The sequence below is a fragment of the Nycticebus coucang genome, chromosome 3 (genome assembly GCF_027406575.1).
Source record: "Nycticebus coucang isolate mNycCou1 chromosome 3, mNycCou1.pri, whole genome shotgun sequence".
NCBI classification, from domain to species: domain Eukaryota; kingdom Metazoa; phylum Chordata; class Mammalia; order Primates; family Lorisidae; genus Nycticebus; species Nycticebus coucang.
In genome coordinates this window covers 144446729-144469464 of record NC_069782.1, presented here as the reverse complement: position 1 = coordinate 144469464, position 22736 = coordinate 144446729, and the positions used below count along the sequence as shown (strand labels likewise).

The 22736-nt window shown below is 35.2% G+C and overlaps 1 protein-coding gene across 1 annotated transcript in view; it reads right to left on the bottom strand.

Moving 5' to 3' along the window:
* The window catches only part of ATRNL1 (attractin like 1), a 723386-nt gene that overhangs the window by 257842 nt on the left and 442808 nt on the right, over window positions 1–22736 (bottom strand). The gene's annotated exons all lie outside the window — the stretch shown is intronic.

The following is a 22736-nucleotide window of genomic DNA, read 5'->3' as shown; positions in this document are numbered from 1 at the left end:
AGATTAATAGAATGGAGGGAAATTTGGAATTAGAAATTCGAGGAGCAATTCACAGTTGGAATTAGAAATTCAAGGAGAAATTCAAAAGTTGTCTCAAAAATTCAAAGAATTTAAAGACAAACCACCAAAGATTTTGACACACTGAAGCAAGAATTTGCAGCCCTCAAAGATCTGAAAAATACAGTAGAATTCCTCAGTAACATAGTGGAGCAAGCAGAAGAAAGGATTTCTGACATTGAAGACAAAGCTTTTGAATACTCCCAAGCTCTCAAAGAGGAAGAGAAATGGAGAGCAAAAACATATTATTCTGTCAGAGAGCTCTGGGATAATTCGAAGAAGGCTAATATCTACCTCATTAGAGTCCCTGAAAACAATGAAGTGGCTTCGCAAGGCACACGGCTCTTCTCAATGAAATTATGAAAGAGAATTTTCCAGACATGCAAAGAGATTCTGAAATTCAGATAGCAGACAGTTTCAGAACCCCAGCATGACTCAATCTGAATAAGACATCCCCTAGGCATATCATAATTAACTTCACTAAAGTTAATATGAAGGAGAAAATTCTGAAAGCAGCCAGACATAAGAAATCCATTACCTACAAAAGGAAGAATATTAGAATGACTGCAGATCTCTCTGCTGAAACATTTCAAGCCAGAAGAGAATGGTCATCGACTTTTAATCTCCTAAAACAAAATAACTTTCAACCCCGGATCCTATATCCAGCTAAACTGAGTTTCATTTATGATGGAGAAATTAAATACTTTAATGACATTCATATGTTGAAGAAATTTGCCATAACCAAACCAGCTCTTCAGGATAATCTCAGACCTATCCTCCATAATTACCAGCCCAATCCTCTACCACAAAAGTAAATTCACTCAGAAACTTTTGATCAAACTCCAACTTTACAGTGGTAAAAGGATTGAAAATGTCCACTGGACTTTCGAAAAATACTATACTCAAAATTTTACCAGACTTATCAATATTCTTCATTAATGTGAACGGCTTAAACTGTCCTCTAAAGAGGCACAGGTTGGCTGACTGGATACAAAACCTCAGGCCAAATATTTGCTTCATAGAAGAATCACATCTTACCACAAAAGATAAATATAGACTCAGGGTGAAAGGATGGTCGTCCATTTTTTTCAGGCAAATGTTAATCAGAAAAAAGCAGGTGTTGCAATTCTATTTGCTGACACAATAGGCTTTAAACAACAAAAGTAAGTTAGGATAAGAATGGTCACTTCATATTTGTTAAGGGTAATACTCAATATGATGAGATTTCAATTATTAATATTTATGCACCCAACCAGAATGCACCTCAATTTATAAGAGAAACTCTAACAGACATGAGCAACTTGATTTCCTCCAGCTCCATAATAGTCAGAGATTTCAACACTCCTTTGGCAGTGTTGGATAGATCCTCCAAGAAGAAAGTGAGCAAAGAAATTTTAGATTTAAACCTAAATCTGGGCGAAGGGAGGGTGATTGGTGGGATTACACCTGGGGTGCAACTTACAAGGGTACATGTGAAACTTAGTAAATGTAGAATATAAATGTCTTAACACAATAACTAAGAAAATGCCAAGAAGGCTATGTTAACCAGTGGATGAAAATGTGTCAAACCGTCTATAAAACCAGTGTAAGGTGCCCCATGATCACATTAATGTACAGAGCTATGATTTAATAAAAAAAAAAAAATTCTTCAGATACATGATGCATTGCTAATATTTGATTTGGTAGATGTTAAGCTGCTAACAACTGTCCTTTTTTCTTTTTTTTCTTTTTTTTTGTAGAGACAGAGTCTCACTGTACCGCCCTCGGGTAGAGTGCCGCGGCGTCACACGGCTCGCAGCAACCTCTAACTCTTGGGCTTACGCGATTCTCTTGCCTCAGCCTCCCTAGCAGCTGGGACTACAGGCGCCCGCCACAATGCCCAGCTATTTTTTTGTTGCAGTTTGGCCAGGGCTGGGTTTGAACCAGCCACCCTCAGCATGTGGGGCTGGCGCCCTACTCACTGAGCCACAGGCGCCACCCACAACTGTCCTTTTTTAAACCAGGAAATGGTTTGGAATTTTTCTTTTTCTTTTTTAGTTTTTCATTATAATAAAATTTTTCACTTAGTTGATCTTTCTTAAAGTACAGTTTTGAAAGTATTACTAGTTTTATTTTGTCAAAATCCGTATCCATTTAATATTTCAGAAATATTAAGGAAATCTAACTTACGTTTCAGAGCCCCTTTTATTTCTAAGGAGTCATAAGTGGATGAAAATTTATAGTGTGTGTGTATTTATAAAGAAACAGAAAAATTGAATCCACTCATTCACTTGAAACTTCATTTCTCCCAAGAGACCCTCCAAAAATAACAAGGAAAAGTGAATCTATTATTTAGAAATTTGTAGCAAATGACTTATTCCTACCTGGGGAAATTCTTTCCTGAACACAGCCAGTCTATGTAGTATCTTTGTGCTCCACTCACGAATTTGTTAGTTGTGTTGGAAAGCAAATCATGTTTAAACAAGCTTTACTACCACCCAAAATATCATTTATTTATTATCAAGAATTTAAAAGAATGTAGAAATGTCATTCAGTGCATATAAAATGAATATAACAATATCAACTTCTTTGGAAATGCATTTTATATATAAACTCAAAAGTCATCCTTCGGAACAGCTGTTTACATTATAAAAAGCATCCATTTTTAACACCATCACCTGAATTTTACTTTAACCATGATTTATGTGCAGTATTTACTTCCTAAAAACTAGTTCGCAATACCAGAACATGCAAAGTCTGTCTATAATTAATTGTATCTCTTCAGAATATATTTTCATATATTAAACACTTTATTTTTTCTGAATTCATTTATGTGTAATTTATTACTATAAATTTATCAGTATTCATTTATCAGTAATTTATTACTATAAATATGAACATGTTTAAAAACATAAACATTCATGAGACAAACATCTTTTATACCTTAATATAGAAGACATAGTATTTGACACTTTCAGGTGAGTGGATTCATGTTTGCTACTTGGAAATTATAAATCGTTAAATCTGTCAGTGTTGATTTTATTAGATAAAAAATGGAGGTAGAATAATGAAATCTCCCATCAAAGAATTTTTATGAAGAACAACTGAGTTAATGCAGTTTCTGAAATTTAAGTAATTCCAGCACTACCTTTAGAAATTTTTCCATCCTCTATTATTTACCTAATCTCTTAAAATTTTATTTTTAATTGACATAATAATTGTACATATTTATGGGGCACAGAGTAATATTTTGATATGCACTTACTTAAACTCAATTTAAATCTATTCACTTCTTATATAAGTAAATTTATTTTTTAAAAAACCTTGCACCAAAACGAGGCTTTCTCCTTAAGATTTCAAAATAATTAAAAAATAATTTACAAATGAACATACAATTCAGCATTAGTATTAATGTATGACCTAAAACTGCCTTGGCCACCACCTAAAATCATATCCCATGCCAGTGACAGCGTTGTTCCCATATTTTGGGAAACAATAAAGTAACATATTTAAAGAACTTGGATACTAAGGCACTATCATTAGTAAGTGGTTATTCATTTATATGGTATTCATAAAAATATTTAACCAGTCCTATTACTTCTTTGTATTATGCCCCTGAATATGTATTACTATTGAGATATAAATATTATGAGGGAGAGGACCCAAAATTAATTTGTTACACACTATTAATAAATTAGCTTTCTGTTTAAAGGATGTATGTCATTTATGAGGGCTTTTTAAAAAAGAGCCCTACCCTAGGGTAGATTGCATTTGACAAACATTAAAACAGTTGAGAAAGTGTAGAGGTGCTATCCAGAAAAGAAGTGATGGCCATTCCATTGGGGAGAGGAGATTACCAAGAGAAAAAAGGATAGAAATGGAATGAGCATCTTCTTAATCTACCTTAAAATTTACTTTTGGTCTGGTGTTCGTCCACCATAGGATGTGTTAAAGAAGTTGGTAGTAGTCATGGTGGGAAATGCATAAGTGCACGTGTGCGTGTGCACACGTGTGTCTGTGTAGACACTGGATGTGGTGGTGGAAGTGAGATTTAGGAAAGTGATAATCTCAGAAAGGAAAATGGCATATAGAACTAGGCATAGATCAGAAAATAGTACTATAGGTTAGGGATTATAATTAGGTTACCATATGGATGAGGTTAACATATAATACTATACAAATAGTCATTTGATTTACACGTTATATTTTCCACTCAGGTATTCTTTTTTGAAATGTGCTTTAGTGAAAGATATGGGGATGGGGAAATAAGAGGATAAAAGCAATCATAGTTCTGGTGCCTATATTGACCCATTCTCAAATACAATCATGCACAAACCTAACGACATTTCAGTCAACAGTATACTGCATATGTGACCGTAGTCCCATCAAATTATAATGGAGATACTTTATACAGGTATACTCATTTTTATCTGATATATTTTACTGTTTTGACTGTACCTTTTCTATGTTAAATATGTTTGTATACACAAATACTTAGCACTGTGTTACAGTGACCTACAGCAATTCAGCATAGTAACATGCTATATAGATTTGTAGCCAAGGAGTAATAGACCATACCATAAAACCTAGGTATGTGGTAGGCTACAGCATCTAGGTTTGTGTAAGTATACTATATATATATTCCTACCATGATGAAATGGCCAATAACACGCTTCTCAGAATGTATCCCCAAAGTTGAGCAATTCATGGCTGTGTAGCATTTTTTTCTTGTGCTCGTTTTACATTTGACCTTGTGAGTAATTTGGTTTGGAGAAAGGGTACTAAAGTTAATAAAAAGTGTGAAAGTCATTATTATATAGGAAAAAATGTAAAACAGCTATTGGATAAATAGATTTGTCTGCACCAATAGCTTTGCTAAACCTCTGCCAAGGTGTGCTTACCCGAAATGGTGACGTAGGGAGAGCTATAGAGCATTAATAACAATGCGAATTTAAGTCTCATTTTACTTCCGCTCATAACAGAATATTAAAATGGAAATATACATAAAAACATTTTGAAATAAGTAGTTACCTCTCAGACATTTAAATATCCACAAACTATTATTACATATCATAAAAAAAAAAGATTGGTGAAATATCCTTATTTGAATAAAATCTCTTTTTACTCTGTTACCTATAAAAAATCCAACTTACTTAGAGAAGAATTTTCCTCTGAAAAGCTCCTCAGTACATAAATACAATCAAATTTCAATGATTTTGCTAAGTGCCTTCTTAAGAATACAGCAAGTTAGAAGCAAGAATGCCTATTTTAAATAGAGGCATTACATTTAAAAGAGGCTATAGAAAAACAAGCACTCTGCCTTACTCATATATTACATCGATCGCCAAATGGTAGGAATTTAGGCATCCTACATCCACTGAACAATACGTTTTAAATACTCTGTCCTAAAATATCAATTTTTTCTACAAATACCATTTTGTTTTATAACTATTTTCTATATGTTATTTATATTTTATCTCAGTAGGTTAAAATAAATTCTAAATAAATACATAAATAAAATTCTAAAAAATACTTTCTATGAATTTCTTATAGTTCTTTAACAATCCAATATCTATTGTCAAGTTAAACTTTACAGGGCTCACAAATGTAAGAGAGTGGCCTTTATCTTTAATATATCTAGTGCAATATGTCTTAAGATTCCTGGTTCCTGACTGAAACTTTGAACACTGCCAGTGACATATGACAATTCATTCATTCTGCAAGTTCCTGCACGGTCTTACTTGCTGACAATTATCCCTGAAATTCTGCGTCATTTGTCCAGTAATGGAAGAATAGTTCTGGTTGGAATGAGATCTTGAAAGCAATAAGGTCCCATCAGACCCCTATCAGATTCATACATTATCGGCTATTTGTTAATAGCCAAACTTTGCTTTGCTGTACTTGAGAAAAATAATATTTTCTTTAATTTGTTCAGTAATTGGGGATTTAAATTATGATATTTTGTTCTACTCTAGGGAACTCATGAGAACATGATGAATTAAAAAATATACCATTAGTAAAGTTCAGAATGTCATATTTGGCTTTGGCAATGACACCAAAAGCACAGATAACAAAAGCAAAAATAGTAAACAAATGGGATTGTATTAAACTAAAAATCTTCTGTACAGCAAAGGAAACAAACAAATAAACATCTTACAAGGGTATATGTGAAACTTAGTAAATGTGGAATGTAAATGTCTTAGCACAATAACTAAGAAAATGCCCGGAAGACTATGTTAACCAGTGTGATGAAAATGTGTCAAACGGTCTATGAAACTAGTGTATGGTACCCCATGATCACATTAATGTACACAGCTATGATTTAATAAAATAAAAAATAAAAAAAATGAACAGGGAACGTATGAAATGGGAGAAGTATTTGCAAGCCGTGTGTGTGTCTGATAAAGGGTTAGTAACCAAAACATATTTTTAAAAACCTTACAATTCAATAACATAAAAACCACAATTCAATTAGAAAATAGGCAAAGGACATGAATAGATATTTCTTCAGAGAAGTTATACATATGGATGATAGGTGAATGAAAAGGTGTTCAGTGTTACTAATCAGAAAAATGCAAAGGAAAACCACAGTGAAATAGCCCCACATGCCTGTTAGGGCACCCATTATCCAAACAAACAAATAAAGAACAAAAATCAAGATTATAAATGTTGGTGAGGATGTGGAGAAAGAGAAACCCTTACATAGTTTTGGTGGTAAAGTAAATTGGGATAGGCACTATGGAAAACTGTAAGGAAGTTCCCCAAAAGATTAAAAATAGAATTACCATTTGATCCCACAATCTCAATTCTGGGTATATATCCAAAGAAATGAAATTGGTATCTCAAAGAGATATCTATATTCCTATATTTTGTTTGTTAACAGTATATTCTCTACTCAATATGGTGCTTAGTCAACTTCTCCAAATGCAATAGTTAAGGTTTCTATAAATTCTATAATAGGTGTAGTGAAAATGAGAGAAGTTAATTTGAACATCAAGTCCATGGAAGTGAAACATGAATTAAAGAACTCATTTAAAAGTGACTCTTTAAAATTAATCACATATTTGATATGTGCTGGTTTGAAGAGTTGACTTGAAATCTGTTCATTTTATAAATGTTCACTGAGCACCTACCAGTGTACCAAGCATCATACTAGGTACTAGAAAAGGTAAATAAATCTGCAACCTAGATTTTATATTCTAGGAATGAAATGTAGTTTTTGCTGCAAAACTGCAGATTAATTAGGGTTAATGGCAGCTCTTCCCAAACCCTCTCATTTTCTCATGCAGAAAAAGGGCAATCCTTTCGTACTTAGGAAAAATCAGACGGAGGTTTCTAAATGAGTGTAGTTGAAGAAATGGTGACCGGAGAATTGTCTAGAACTAAGTCTGTAAGGAAGCAGTGCCTTTTGCTATAAGGGAACCATACTGTTTTCTTCCAAAAAAGGCAATGCTTTGTTTTCAAGCAAGCAAACATGTGCACATAGGTGTTTTTATTGCTTACAATGTGGCATTACTATTTCAGAAATAACACAAAAACAGCTTTTCCTCCTTACAAAATAGAACAAATGCTATTCAAATTAAAGGGAATGCTAAACTATATATTAAAAAGTTATTACTGTTTTTCTCCTTGGTATGCCTTACAAGAATAGCAAAAATAATAAATTAGAAATACCAATCTAATTTTTCAAAAATTCTAGATATAAACTATGGGTGGTAACTCAAAGTAGAAAAAAATTTTTCTTAAACGTGTCAAAAATGGAAATCTTTTTATTTGCAACAAAACTGTATGGATCCTCATCACTGTGTGATTTGCTTTGAGGAACGTGAAAAATTAAGGATCAATTCAGTAATTAAATATAAACTATAATATGGGCATCCGTTGTCTTCTTAGGCTTCACGAAAACCCCCAAAGCCTGGTCAAACAGAAAAGTAAAGACAAGTCTTTTAAAATCACCACATAAAATATGGATGCTGTTCAATGACAATATTTAACCTACTGCAGCAAACAGAAATATTCTGTAAAATACCTTTACCTTCAATAGCAATCTTATTTCATTAGAAAGCATATCTCTGAATCTGACATAACATCTGTAAATATTGGCTTTCCTTACTTTATCACATAAGTGATATAATAGAAATGTTAGCTCTTTATAGAATGCCTATTGTGTGCCAGAACTATTCTATGAGTCTTAGATGTATTATTTAATTTTACCTTAACAACCCATGAAGTAGTCACCATTGCCATTCCCATTGTAAAAATAAGAAAACGATACCATAGAGAGGTTAAAGAATTTTCCATATGTCACATTGGCAGCAAATGATAGAGTAAATATTTAAAATAAATTTAAAAATATGCTTGGGTAATTGACAGAGCAGTTCCAACTTCTTTATTTTGCTATAAAAGGATATTCAAAAAAGATAACAATTTTCACTATCATTTCGTAGAAGACATACTAATCATAGCACAATTAGAAAGAACACAATAATTAATTGGAATTATTTTAACTTTATGAAAACACTTACTCTTATTTTTCTAATTTTAGAGAGAAATGTAGTCATAGACTAGTACCCATCCATGGATTCCTGATTTAAAATTGCTGATGTATTCCAAGTAACTACTACTCATTTTCTCATATGTTGAAAATTACTGTAAAAAATTATTTTACAACATACCATATTCTATAATGACAGCCGCAATTCAATTAAATTAATAGAAAAAATAAAGATGATGACTAATATTTGTTAAGTACCATAACACATTAGCCACTTAGACATATATCTGACTCAATTTATCCAACGACGCTCTAATGAACATACAGCCATTTCAATTTTAACTGATAGGAGAACTAAGATTCAGGGAGGTAAGATAATTAACACAAATTCATTGATGTGGTATATTTGTTTCAGGGAAGTTTTACTTAAAACTCCCATTTTAATTTAAACTCTACTATGCTGTTTCCCCCAAAATAAGACATCCTCCAAAAATAAGACCTACTGATAAGAAAGATAAGACGTCCCCTGAAAATGAGACCTAGCGCGTCTTTGGGACCACACTTTAAAACAAGACACTGTCTTATTTTTGGGGAAACGGTATGTTATGGACAACAATCAGGCCTATGTGAATGATAGAGATGATTCAATAATATTATTACTATTATTATACTAGCATATGAACAACAATATTATTTCTTAATATAAATATCCTAGACAAAAAGATGTTTTAAAAACTTAGAGGTATAAAATTGTTTTGGGAAATAAAGCTGCAATTAGAAAAAATTTTGCAATAACATACACCCTGAAAGCTAACACTGAATCTTCACAGTGGGTCTTTAGAAACTTACAGAAAAATACTCCCTGTTACATTTCATATTCAAGTTGTAACACACCTTTAAAATGCGTTGACTTTGGACAGCCCAACATAAATTAACTTCTTAGAAATATTAAGAGTATAAATGTTATATAACATAATTAAACACCATATTGCCAAGGAGTAGGAAGTTCAAATTTATAAACTTTAGCTAATAAAAATCTACACATTGTATAAAATTTATCAGGCTTCTAAAATAACTTAACTACTATATAATAATGAATATAGGATAAAAATAAATATCTGGATATGGAAATAATTATCATGAATAATACACTAATATTAATTCTACAATGCTACATTATTAGACAAAATGTGTATATCGAATATCTAGATTACTACCTCAAATTCTACTTAGAACACACAGTAGCCAATAAAAATTTTTATAGGCAAGACTTATATTTTATGTCTATTACCATATGCTTCATTAATGTTTATGTAATTTATAGTAAATCTTTTAAAAAATACTGATGCTTATACAAATTTCAACCTACAAATTTGTTTACTAAGTTCTACCACTCTCTATGACTCATCTGAATATTAACTGCAGAACCTCTGTAAGGTCACCACTCAAGAGACCATAACAAACTTGCCAACATATGGAGGTGGTCAAAAGAAGGAACTGGGTCTAATGTACTGATATGTATGTGTACTTTACTTTCTTGTATAGCTTTTATTAGAGAATATCTTACAAAATCGTACATAATTAAAGCACAATAATACAGTATCATACCAAATCAATATATCTCCTGTTTTCTCATGGGTTAATCATTCTTTCTGAAAATAGAGTCAATCTTGGTCTGTTTCTTAGTCTTATAACAAACCTAAGTGGAGAAACCACTCTCAATGCTGGCTATGCCACTCAGACCACCTGAGCATGTTTTCACAGCAAAAGACTTCAACTGCATTATCAGATACCTGACGTCCTCTTCTTTCATAGTCTCTGCAAATTCTGTCATCCTCACTTGCTTCTTCTACTTTGCCAGCTGTTTCATGCACTGATCTGTACTTTGGCCAACATCACTTGGAATGCTGCTTCTGGGTCAGGTTCATTACAGGCTACCACCTCATCATCCATTGCAACAAAACCTTTGAAATCTACTCCTTCCAATTTTGCCTTGGGAGATAGACTGTCTGATGGGGCCAAAACATGCTTTTGTGTTGTGACAAATTCAACTTTCTTGAAACATTTCTGTGTCGTTTCTGGCTGAACTTTATTCCAAGCAGAATGATCCAGAGGACAGCATCTAGAGCATTAACTCATATAGCAGATGAAGTTCTTCCAAAGGTGGACCACAGGTTTGTATTCAATAATGACCCACTGCAGAAACTGGGCTTGGGAGGGAATTTTAAAGGTTTTGAGGATGACTTGATCAGGAGGTTGGATTTTTTAAGTCATGTTTGGAAGTAGAAATTCAGTGTTACATTTGTGAGATGATTTACTTCTGGGTGGCCAAGACAGTAGTCTACTGTCAGTGGAATAGGCCACTTCTTCTTCATTTTTTGTTTGATACCCCTTACCCACTCTTCAAACAGGCAACCAGTCATCCATACACATTTATTTGATATCCAAGTGATAGGGATGTCTTCAGGCTTCAGGTTCTTGAAGGCACACAGCTTTGCAAATTTATCAATCACCAAGGGCTTTAGTTTCTCTCAGGTTGAGCTGTGCAAAGCAGAACTTGGAAACACTCTTTGGAAAAATTTCCACTCTTAGATTTGTCACCCTTCATGATGAGGCTCATGTCAGGTATCACCTTGAAAAGAAGTCCACACTCGTAAGCATCAAAGATGTCATCATCTTTGGAGCCTCTGGTTAAGTCCAGGAACTTTTTGATAAACTCTTCCACAACTTCTGCTGGAACTCATTGGATTCACCACACAAGACTTTCTGGGAGATCTTGTGTCACAATTTAAATTTCTCAAGCCAAGCCCTGATGCTTGGAAATCTGCCACCCCAAATTCCTGTGTGAAATTTTACCAACTTCTTGGATCACTGGCCCAATTTTCTGCACTACTATTTACCTTTTACATGATCTTAGTTAAGGATTTTTACTGGTAATTTACCTAGTCACTGGGGTTTTGTGAGGTTAAGTAAGTGAACACATTGAAAGGTGTCTAATACATTAGGCATGCAAAAACATGCTAGCTCCGTTCGTTTTTTGCACCTTGCATTCTTGTATGATTCCTGCCATCACAGGAAGCATATTCATATTCATTATCTAAGAGGATCTTCATAAAAATTCTGTAGATACAAGAGAGCACAAATGATAATTTCCTTTTCAAATATTGAAATTAAAATAAGAGAGGTTAAGTGACAAAAAATTCAATAATGGGAAAAGCTTCTTATCATGATAAAAATTGTACAACTGACAGTGCCTTCTTTTTGCTTTGTCTTCTAGGAAGCTCAGAGTCAATCTAAGGATATATGGTGGCCATAAAGTTTGTGTGCAATTTAAAACAGACAATTATTTGGCAACATATGGTGAACTTTATGGCAACCCGTATCTGCAACTCTGTTGGTCTAGAATTCCAGAAATAATAGAAAATATAATGTAGTATGGAATAATACATGGGTTGGTAGAGTATATTTAAAAATTTGTCCATTTATTTTTACAAACACTTTAGTAATGCTAATATGTACCTAATAATAACCTTTTGAGTAGAAGTATTACAATTGTTCCTCTAACAAAAGGCAAAGCCAGATTCAAATACAGGTAATATCATTCCAGATTCTGTGCTTTTAACTTCTTTTCTAACACTGCTTTTGTTATGATATTTAAAGAAAAAATACAGGTCCTTTTAAGATCTTTTAAGAAACCGTGACTTAAGTGGTCTAAAGTTTCTAGAAGCTATCAGCTACCAACTTTTGTTCTGCCGGAGGGAGATTTCCTGTGGTGGAGTCATAGGAGCATAATAGTAGGGAATTAGCTCCTCTCCCATAATTATAATCATTATTGTACCTGTTAATATATATTAAGTGCTTACAATAATAGGCACATTTCTAAGCAGTTTACCAATAGTCACTATTTCATTCTTATATGAAATACATTTTTTTCCTATTTAATGGATTACAAAACAAAGGCACAGAATCATAAACTAACTTGCCTAAGTTTACACAGTGATTAAGTTTGTGGAGCTTGGATGTGAGCCCACCCTGTATTTAGTTTATCCATCTAGCTAATCAAAGACAATGGGAAAAAATCCAAGAGACTTACTCTCACAGACAGAGTAAGAATCAGTTTTAGACAGTCTTAGGCAGTCTAAAAAATATTATTGCAACAATGAAAGGGCTGCACACAAAGTTCACACCTTGTTTGATCATGAATCCTTTACTCCCAACCATGGCATTACATTTCAGGACCAATTTAAGGTAAATTTGTCGGAGATCAAACATACCTACATTTCTTTTGCATGCCACCTTTTCCCTTACACAGCAAAAATTGTTGCCAATACAAACAAGAGCAGTGGTTCTCAAAAGAGGAGGTGGGAAGGTGTATTAAATTAAAATGAAAGTGCTTTCTTAGAGATGCAGTCTCCTAGGTAAACACATGGGAATGAGTGACAGGGAGATAGGGGAGAAGAGCAGAAAAAAGATCAGTGGAAGCTGACAAATTCTCCTTTCTGGGTAACACATGGTAACTGTTGAGGTGCAGTTTAAAAACACAGACACATTCTCAAGATGGTTCAATTTAATAATTCAAAACAAATGTAACCTTTGATCATACAAAAATGAGACTGATAAACCAGCAAAATTTCAGAATGTGGCCTTTTGGGGTCAGACTGCTTAGATGTGACTGCTGCTGTGGTATGACAGTGGGTCAGTGGCTGAATCTGCTGCTATCAGTTCTGCCATCTTTAAAGTAGGAATAAATAATTTGATAACTATTGACTATGAGAAATAAATGAGATAACACGTAAAAGCCTTTAGATGGTATCTCAATGAAGGACATAATTATAGCTACTTAATCTAATATTTATTTTGTATTAATATATTAACTTAAAAGGGTCTTAGCTTAAAATTAGCATATAAAAAGCCAAACAAATCCATTTTAAATAATCCTATTAATTAACACTCAAAACTGTATTGTAAATTCTTCAATTTTGTATGTGAGAAAGGAAGATTCATCATAATTCTTTCTTAGTAGTGTATTTTCCAAACTTTGAGAAAAAAGATCTTTGGTTTTAAATTTTTAGTTCAAATTTTTATTTGCTTATATTTAGATACTTGTTTCTTGTATCATAAAGGAATTTCAGCATTTGTTTCTAACACATTATGGTGCAAGAAATTTGATGTAACAATTACAAAACATAAGAACAAATGCGAGGTATAAGAAATTTTATGTACACGTAACAAATTTACAATATTTACTCGTCATAGAAGGCCAAGAGGTCTTTGTCACTTTCAATATCACAAATATCATCTTCTTCAATTGCTACATTACTGATGTCTCCTGAAGAGTCACTTCCCTCATTGTCATAAATTTCATCATCCTCAGTTTCATCCATAGCATTGCTGATATGGCATCTTTTAAACAATTTTGCAACTACTTCCTTCTTGACACCGTTCCATGGTCTTAGAATCCAATCACAAACCTGAGCAATAGATGCTTTCTTGATTCTGCCTGTCGGTATTAAATCATTACCAGCTGACTGCAGCCATGACATCCACTCTTTCTTCATTAGAGCCTCACAGGGATTGCTTACTGTGACATCAAGACTTTGGCTGCTTAACCACCAGGTGACACAGCGACTTAAGTTTTCAAGTCTGCTGAGAGGCTTTTGCTCTTTGTGTAACATGAGCTTTTGTTGCAAGTTTATTTTACCTTCAGCAAAACTGATCATCATATTCCAGGGTACTATTTTCCCTATAGATATCATTATTGCTTTCTAGAGTTACATTTTTTAACACACAAGCATAAATAAAAGCATTAAAAGTATTTATGTAGATATGAATTAATACTACCCATGTATAACTGCACATCCTTATTTTTCCCTCGAACTTTTGGGCAAGAATCTGTGCCTTATGCACAACAAAAAAAAATGGTAATTTCAAAGTGTCAATACACAAGTCTGGAAACAGGGATGTAAATTTTGTTAATTTATAAAGGCATATCACTCATAGACTGCCATGGAAGCAGAACCACATTTGACTTGAAATTTGGATATATTATATATTTAATTCATTTTTCCTGAAACATAGTGCTACATTAGATCAGACAAGTGTTCTCTCTGGTTCAGTCTTCAGTCTAACAGATACCCCAAGGGTCTGCCCAGTAGAGAGCATGGGTTATTTTTCCAAAGCTCAAGGATACACTTCAAACACCACTTGTTTTCTGTAATCCTTATGCTACACACAGAGCTATTATTTTGAATATAACTTTCTTGAACTTACTTTATAATTTTTGTTCATATCATTTCTTAAAGTATTTGATAGGTATATTACTAACTCAGTGAAAATAGAATTAGTTTTATTCATCTGAAAACCAATCTTAGAAGACTACATAGATAGATTCCTAATAGTTCTGGAAATACAGATTTTTTTTTTTTAGACAGAGTCTTACTTTGTCAACCTTGGTAGTGCTGTAGTGTCATAGCTCACAGCAACCTCAAACTCCAGGGCTCAAGTGATTCTCTTGCCTCAGCCTTCTAAGTAGCTGGGACTACAGGCACCTGCCACAATGCCTGCCTATTTCTAGAGATGGGGTCTCGCTCCGGCTCAGGTCTGATCTCAAACCTCTGAGCTCAGGCAATCCACCTGCCTCAGACTCACAGAGTATTAGGATTATAGGCGTGAGCCACTGCACCCAGCCCCTAGGAAATATAGATTTTAAGTAATACATACAGTCTGTATTTATATATAGTTTTCATAACCTTATATACCATAATAGTTTGCTCTGTAGGAGAGACTGCACTGCTCACCAAATATCTCATATTACCTCCTATATTTACTAAGCACTGATGAACTATGACTGGACTGAACATGTGTTACTTCTGGAGGAAAGTAGAGAAGTGAATTCCCTATATGCTCCCTACACCTGTCTTGATGATCAGTAAGAAGCAAGATGTGCATCTTCTGTTAGCCTAGGTCTTTGAGTAACTATGTGGAAGACAGAAATAAACCTTTGTTACATAAAGCCATTGAGAGTTCAAGGTTAGTTTGCCACCACAGCCTAACAAACTTACCTGACTAATCTAGAAGTTGATGTTAGGAGTAAGGTGATAATGGTACAAAAACTTAAAGTGGCACTTATCTAAGTGTGGTCTTGAGAAAATTGATGTTGGAAGCTGGCTAGTTAGCAATATGCATTATGAAGTATAAAAACATTTAGTTACGTGTTCTTGATACATTTATGTATTTTATACATAAATTATATTGTAAATGTATTTATACATGTATATGTACACATATAACTAAAATGTATTTCATACATAAATATATTTTGCATTTGATACATGATCATGCTTTGATAAGTTGGAGACAGATCACATCATGGATTTAACCTCTAAGGGAAGATATTGAAAAATAAAATATCAATTTTGTATGTTGGCTACTTTTAACAAGATTTTTCTTTAATTAGAAAATAGTCAGTTTGCAAAGATGCATGGAAGGTAACAAAGAGAATCCAAAAACCGAGGCTTTGCAATATTGGAAAAACTGAGTGCTATAGACCCTAAACAGTAAGAAATATAGCTGAGGAAGACTTTGGGGGGAAAAGGTTTATTAAAATTTAATCTGTAACAAAGATAGCATTAAAGGTGTAGTCTTCATGTCTATTGTTAAAATTGTTACTCTCCCAATGGTGCCCCAGGGCAAGTATCAATTGAGAGGTGATTTGCCCTAAAAGCATTTCCCCTGGATAAGCTGACTCAGGATGAAGGTCAGAATAAAAGCTTGGCCTTCTCTTAGAAGTCAGATAGTCTCATGCAGCCCTTCCTAAGTCTAGAGAGTGAGGTATGGGAAGAGATAGCAAAGAGAATTATGTCTCTACAATGGCTGTGGGCACTGCTATTGGCACATGAAACTCTTTATAACCAAATAGATAAGAAGCCCACTGAGTTTCACAGGGAGTTATACCAAAAAAGTAACCAAAAACCAGAAATTAAAAAAAAAAAAACTACTGTTACTGTTCAAGACTTAAAATTATGCTTGGACTACCAACTTTCTTTAACCAGGAAGTGGGAAGAAAGAGTGTCTGTAAATCTCCAAAGGCATTTTCCACAACACCTACTTCAGAGAGGGCCACGGAGGATAAATGGAAGGAAATAGCTTTGTAAGAGTACACACAGGGCCCAGACACTCAGGATTCCTCACCCTTATAGCCATCACTAAGTGTGAGGAAATAGCTTCCTGAGAGTACACGTAGGGCCCAGACACTCAGGATTCCTCACCCTTACAGACGTCACTCAGTGTGAGGAAATACCTTCCTGAGAGTACACGTAGGGCCCAGCCACTCAGGATTCCTCAACCTTACAGCCAGCACTCAGTGTGAGGAAATATCTTCCTGAGAGTACACGTAGGGTGCAGCCACTCAGGATTCCTCAACTTACAGCCATCACTCAGTGTGAGGAAATACCTTCCTGAGAGTACACATAGGGCCAGACACTCAGGATTCCTCACCCTTACAGACATTACTCAGTGTGAGGAAATACCTTCCTGAGAGTACACGTAGGGCCCAGACACTCAGGATTCCTCACCCTTACACCCATAGCTCAGTGTGAGGAAATACCTTCCTTAGAGTACACATAGGGCCCAGATACTCAGGATTCCTCACCCTTACACCCATCGCTCAGTGAGGAAATAGCTTCCTGAGAGTACACATAGGGCTCAGACACTCAGGATTCCTCACCCTTACACCCATCGCTCAGTGTGAGGAAATACCTTCCTGAGAGTACACATAGGGCCCAGACACTCAGGATTCCTCACCCTTACAGACATTACTCAGTGTGAGGAAATACCTTCCTGAGAGTACACGTAGGGCCCAGACACTCAGGATTCCTCACCCTTACACCCATCGCTCAGTGTGAGAAAATTCCTTCCTGAGAGTACACATAGGGCCCAGCCACTCAGGTTCCTCAACCTTACAGCCATCACTCAGTGTGAGGAAATACCTACCTGAGAGTACACATAGGGCCAGACACTCAGGATTCCTCACCCTTACACCCATCGCTCAGTGTGAGGAAATAGCTTCCTTAGAGTACACGTAGGGCCCACACATGCAGGATTCCTCACCCTTACACCCATCGCTCAGTGAGGAAATACCTTCCTGAGAGTACACGTAGGGCCCAACACTCAGGATTCCTCACCCTTACCCCCATCGCCCACTGAGGAAATAGCTTCCTGAGAGTACACGTAGGGCCCAGACACTCAGGATTCCTCACCCTTACAGACATAGCTCAGTGTGAGAAAATATCTTCCTGAGAGTACACGTAGGGCCCAGCCACTCAGGATTCTTCAACCTTACAGCCATCACTCAGTGTGAGGAAATACCTTCCTGAGAGTACACGTAAGGCGCAGCCACTCAGGATTCCTCAACCTTACAGCCAGCACTCAGTGTGAGGAAATACCTTCCTGAGAGTACACATAGGGCCAGACACTCAGGATTCCTCACCCTTACACCCATTACTCAGTGTGAGGAAATACCTTCTTGAGAGTACACATAGGGCCCAGACACTCAGGATTCCTCACCCTTACAGACATCGCTCAGTGAGGAAATAGCTTCCTGAGAGTACACATAGGGCCCAGACACTCAGGATTCCTCACCCTTACAGACATCGCTCAGTGTGAGGAAATTCCTTCCTGAGACAACACATAGGGCCAGACACTCAGGATTCCTCACCCTTACACCCATCACTCAGTGTGAGGAAATATCTTCCTGAGATTACACGTAGGGCCAGACACTCAGGATTCCTCACCCTTACACCCATCGCTCACTGTGAGGAAATACCTTCCTGAGAGTACACATAGGGCCAGACACTCAGGATTCCTCACCCTTACAGACATTACTCAGTGTGAGGAAATACCTTCCTGAGATTACACGTAGGGCCAGACACTCAGGATTCCTCACCCTTACACCCATCGCTCAGTGTGAGGAAATACCTTCCTGAGAGTACACATAGGGCCAGACACTCAGGATTCCTCACCCTTACAGCCATCATTCAGTGCATTTTTACAATGTCTACAGAACAGACCAGTGCCCACTGGTGCTTGTCATTACTCTTTATTTTTAAACAGGAAGATTTGCTCTACTTATCTGATCTCTCTTCCATCATTGTCTACTCAAGTGAGTGGATGCTTTTTCTTTTTCTTTTTTTAGTTCATAGGTCTCAGGACCAAGAAAACCAAGTCAGAGCACCATACATCTAGACTCGAGGTGGGTGTAGTGATTGGATAGGACTTTCTGGTTGTTCTCCCTTGCTGGCATCTATGACATACAACACTCTTAGAAGCAGAAATTACAGGCTGAACACAATGGCTCATGTCTGTAATCCTAGCACTCTGGGAGGCTGAGGCAGGTGGATGCCTTGAGCTTAGGAATTCGAGACAAGCATGAGCAAGAGCAAGACCCCGTCTCTACTAAAAACAGAAAAAGTAGTCAGGCATGGGACACACCCATAATTCCCTTTAGTCAGGAGGCTGAGGCAAGAAGATCACTTGAGCCCAGGAGTTTGAGTTTGCTGTGAACTATGATGCCATGTCACCGTAGCCGGGGCAACAGAGTGAGACTCTGTCTCCAAAAACAAATAAAACAAAACAAAAACAATAAAAAAAATAAAAATCACATAAATTACATTTACATGTATTCATATCATTTAAGATATAAGTTCCTTTTGGAAAGAGACAGATAATATGTACAAGACAAATGTAAACTTTTGCCTTTAATGTTAATATTTATTATTACACTATTGTAAGAATAATTATAGGCACTCAAAGGATATTGAAAACAATTATAAACTCCGTTTCCTAAAAGAGAAAATAGAACTGAGTTTTCCTAATGAGCAGTATGGCAATAAAAGAAATATAATTATGATTTACTTTTCTTCAGAGAATTTAATTCATTTAACTACTGCACATATTATTCTTATTTCATATTATTAACAAAAATGAGAGAGTTTATTTCACAATCAATTTCATAAAAGGATTCATAGTTGATTCCTTGATCTATGGTGATTGGTACTTATTGTTCAATAGTACTTATAATTGAATTCAAATAATGAAAATTATCCTTAATTTGTGTAAGTATACAGTTGTATAAACCTGTTTCTTGATATAATTAAAATGTGCATAATGCCTGAAGAAACTAAGTATGTGAAATAATGGTTGGTACATATAAAAAGCTGATGAGCTCACTTCCTCTCTTTCTTGAATTATTATCCTTAATATGTATATCATATTTACTCACTGTTGTATAAATAAACTAAAGATGGCTCCTGTTTATTGGTCCCTATGTTGTTTATGTCTTCACAGCAAGCTGAGATCTTGTCACCAAACTCAAATGTTTATACATCCAATTGTTTTCAACATAGCCTAAGTAAGCAGATTTTTAGCTAGTTAGTGCCTGCCTCCTTTGCATCTCCCACAAAACTGCCCAATATCTGCTTGCCCCAGGCTACCAATAACCCAAGCTATTGATGTCCTGCATAGCTCTCTGACCCAGAGACTCACTATAATACTTCTAAGGAACATCACCTAGAAAGGTAATTCCCTTTCCTTTACCCTTTCTCCTCTGGGAGTTTCCTTGTCCTCCACCCCTTCTGAATGGTGACTCCCCTATGACAGCTTCCGCACAGTTCCACGCTGTGTGGGAACTGTGCATCATTCAAACCTGTCAAAGCATTACCCTAGCAAAGTGTTCTACTGCCACCTGTGGTCATAACATTTTCCTCCATCAGCCAGGAAATTCCTAGACCCCCTTATACCTGCATTCACAGCATTCAAGTCATGAGATAAGCATATCAATGATCTTCTGACTTCCTGTTTTCTTTTATTCATTCATTCCACTATCCATCTATTCAATAGACATTAACCAAAAACCTACGATGTGTATGATACTTTGCTGGTTACTGTGAAAATGATAAATAGAACATCATCAATTCTCTTGAAGGCTTATATGTTCTAGTAAGTCAGAGAGATTAAAAAAAACCTAATTACAGCAGTGGAGTAAGTATTGTAAATAAAAAGTATGTAGCAGGGACTGTAACAGTTGATTCATCTTTTGTCTTGTCTTTCTTTAACTGAGGTATTTGTCACAAATACAGTAGAAAAACCAGAACCCCAGAATAAGTTCAGTATTGAAACATAGCTGACATGGATGTTCCATTTGGCTGGTGCTGTAAGTACCTGACATCTTGCTCTGCTTGTTTACCTTTCCTCTGGGCCCCCCTTCTCCATTGTTGCTCTTTATTTTGGCTCTTTCCTCCTCCTCTATAAGCTTCTTTTCCCCTGACTCAATTTTGACTTTTCTTTACCTTTCTTTTAAAAAATACATCTGACATGGTATAAACTAATAGATTAGAAGTTAGAAAGTTCAGAGTTGTATTCTTAACTTCACGCTTACTGAACTATAGATAAAGACACAGATAAAGATATGGTTATAAGTGATATAGCTACAGACACAGGATGGACAGAGATTTCAATCACTCACTCCAGGACATATTGATGATCTGCCATTTTGTCCTCATCTACAATGTGAACCTGCATGAGGATTAGTATTATTTAGATAACTGAGTAAAAAATTCCACTGAGTTTTGAATATAAGAGATATTCAAAGTTAAGCCAAAAAATACATACTTCTCCAGACATATTTTTTACTAACTTCCTTAAAGAATAAGGCCATGTTCTAATCCTAACAAAATCTATTATATTTTTGAAAAAAAAAATTTTTTTTTTCCTTCAGCCATGATTACTTGGAAATCTTGTTTTCTTTAGCTTTGGTAACTAGAAGTTTTGTGAACCACAACATCCTTTCCTATTGCCACTGTGCCTTTCACATGTTAGAGTAAATTTCCTCCAACATTAAAAATTATCCTTAGGAAACTACAATAAAATGAACTATTAACTAGTTGTTCTTGGTTAATAGTCACTGAAATGCACATTCAATTTTCTTTCTGGAAAGACTGATTTTCAAAATTTTTTCTCAAGTTATTTAGAAACAACTACTGAGGACTTAGAACTTCCTTTCTTGCTTAGAGAACGGCCAACAGTGCTGGCTCTGGTGACAGCTGGGGCCCCTGGGATCTTGACTTACTGTTTACTAGCTCACTAGGTTTTCACCTTGGCCAAGTCATTTAACTTTTCTGTACCAAACATTCTTCAAGATGAGCATCATAATGGCCTAACTCGTAAGGTTGATATAAAAATTAAATTGAATAAAATATGTGAAGCACATACAGGACTGCCTGGCACATAGTAAACACTCATAAATGTTAGCTATTAAAGCTTTATTATGATTGATTTCTCATAGGCATGTGAGATAGGGTACAATGGGTACTAGAAGTCCTATGACCTTTTGCATTTTTCCCCTCTTATTTGCTATAATAAAAATAACTGTGGTGAATAACATAAAAAACGAACGTTGGAAGTTAATATTTCTAGAGAAATCTCTGTTGAAAGGACCTTCATTAATATGTATTTCCAGGGAAACACGAACGTAAGGCAAGACAGAAGCTCCTAGAAAGTCTGTTGGCTTAAGCAAATAAATAATATGGCCCAGGACAGGAAATGAAATTTTCATTTTGAAACTTATGAATGTTACATTGTGTTTGGCTCACACCAAATGTTAGTATATTTTAATTTCCAAGTTTTATTGAATTTTGAAGTCAGAGTAGATCATTTATGTAGGTAATTTCATTTTCTCTTTGCTTTACAACAGAATATTTCCAGAAATAAAATGTATTGATTTAAAAGTATTAATATTTAATCAATAAATAATCAATTTTGTACATCCAGATTAGGTTAAAAAATGATATTTTTATAGTACTGCTATATTGTTGAAAGCATTCCCATATTTAAGACCTTTCCCATACTTAATACCTTTTACGACCTTTTCTCCTTCTTGTTTGGGTAACAATTTTGATAGAACATCCCTAATTTTATAGTAAGAATTTCAAGAACAGTTACTGGAGGCCCATTTTTAGATATTTATTTTATATCAAGTTTTCTCCTATGCTTTTAAAATCCATGATGCGTTCATGAACAAACAATGCAGATGTGGTTCAAAGTACTATGTTTAATTCAGTTCAGTTCACTAGTACTTATGGTAGTGCCTACTGTGTGAAATATTTTATTCTAGGTGGTGGGTAGCATACAAAAATAACTAAGAAGTCCTCAT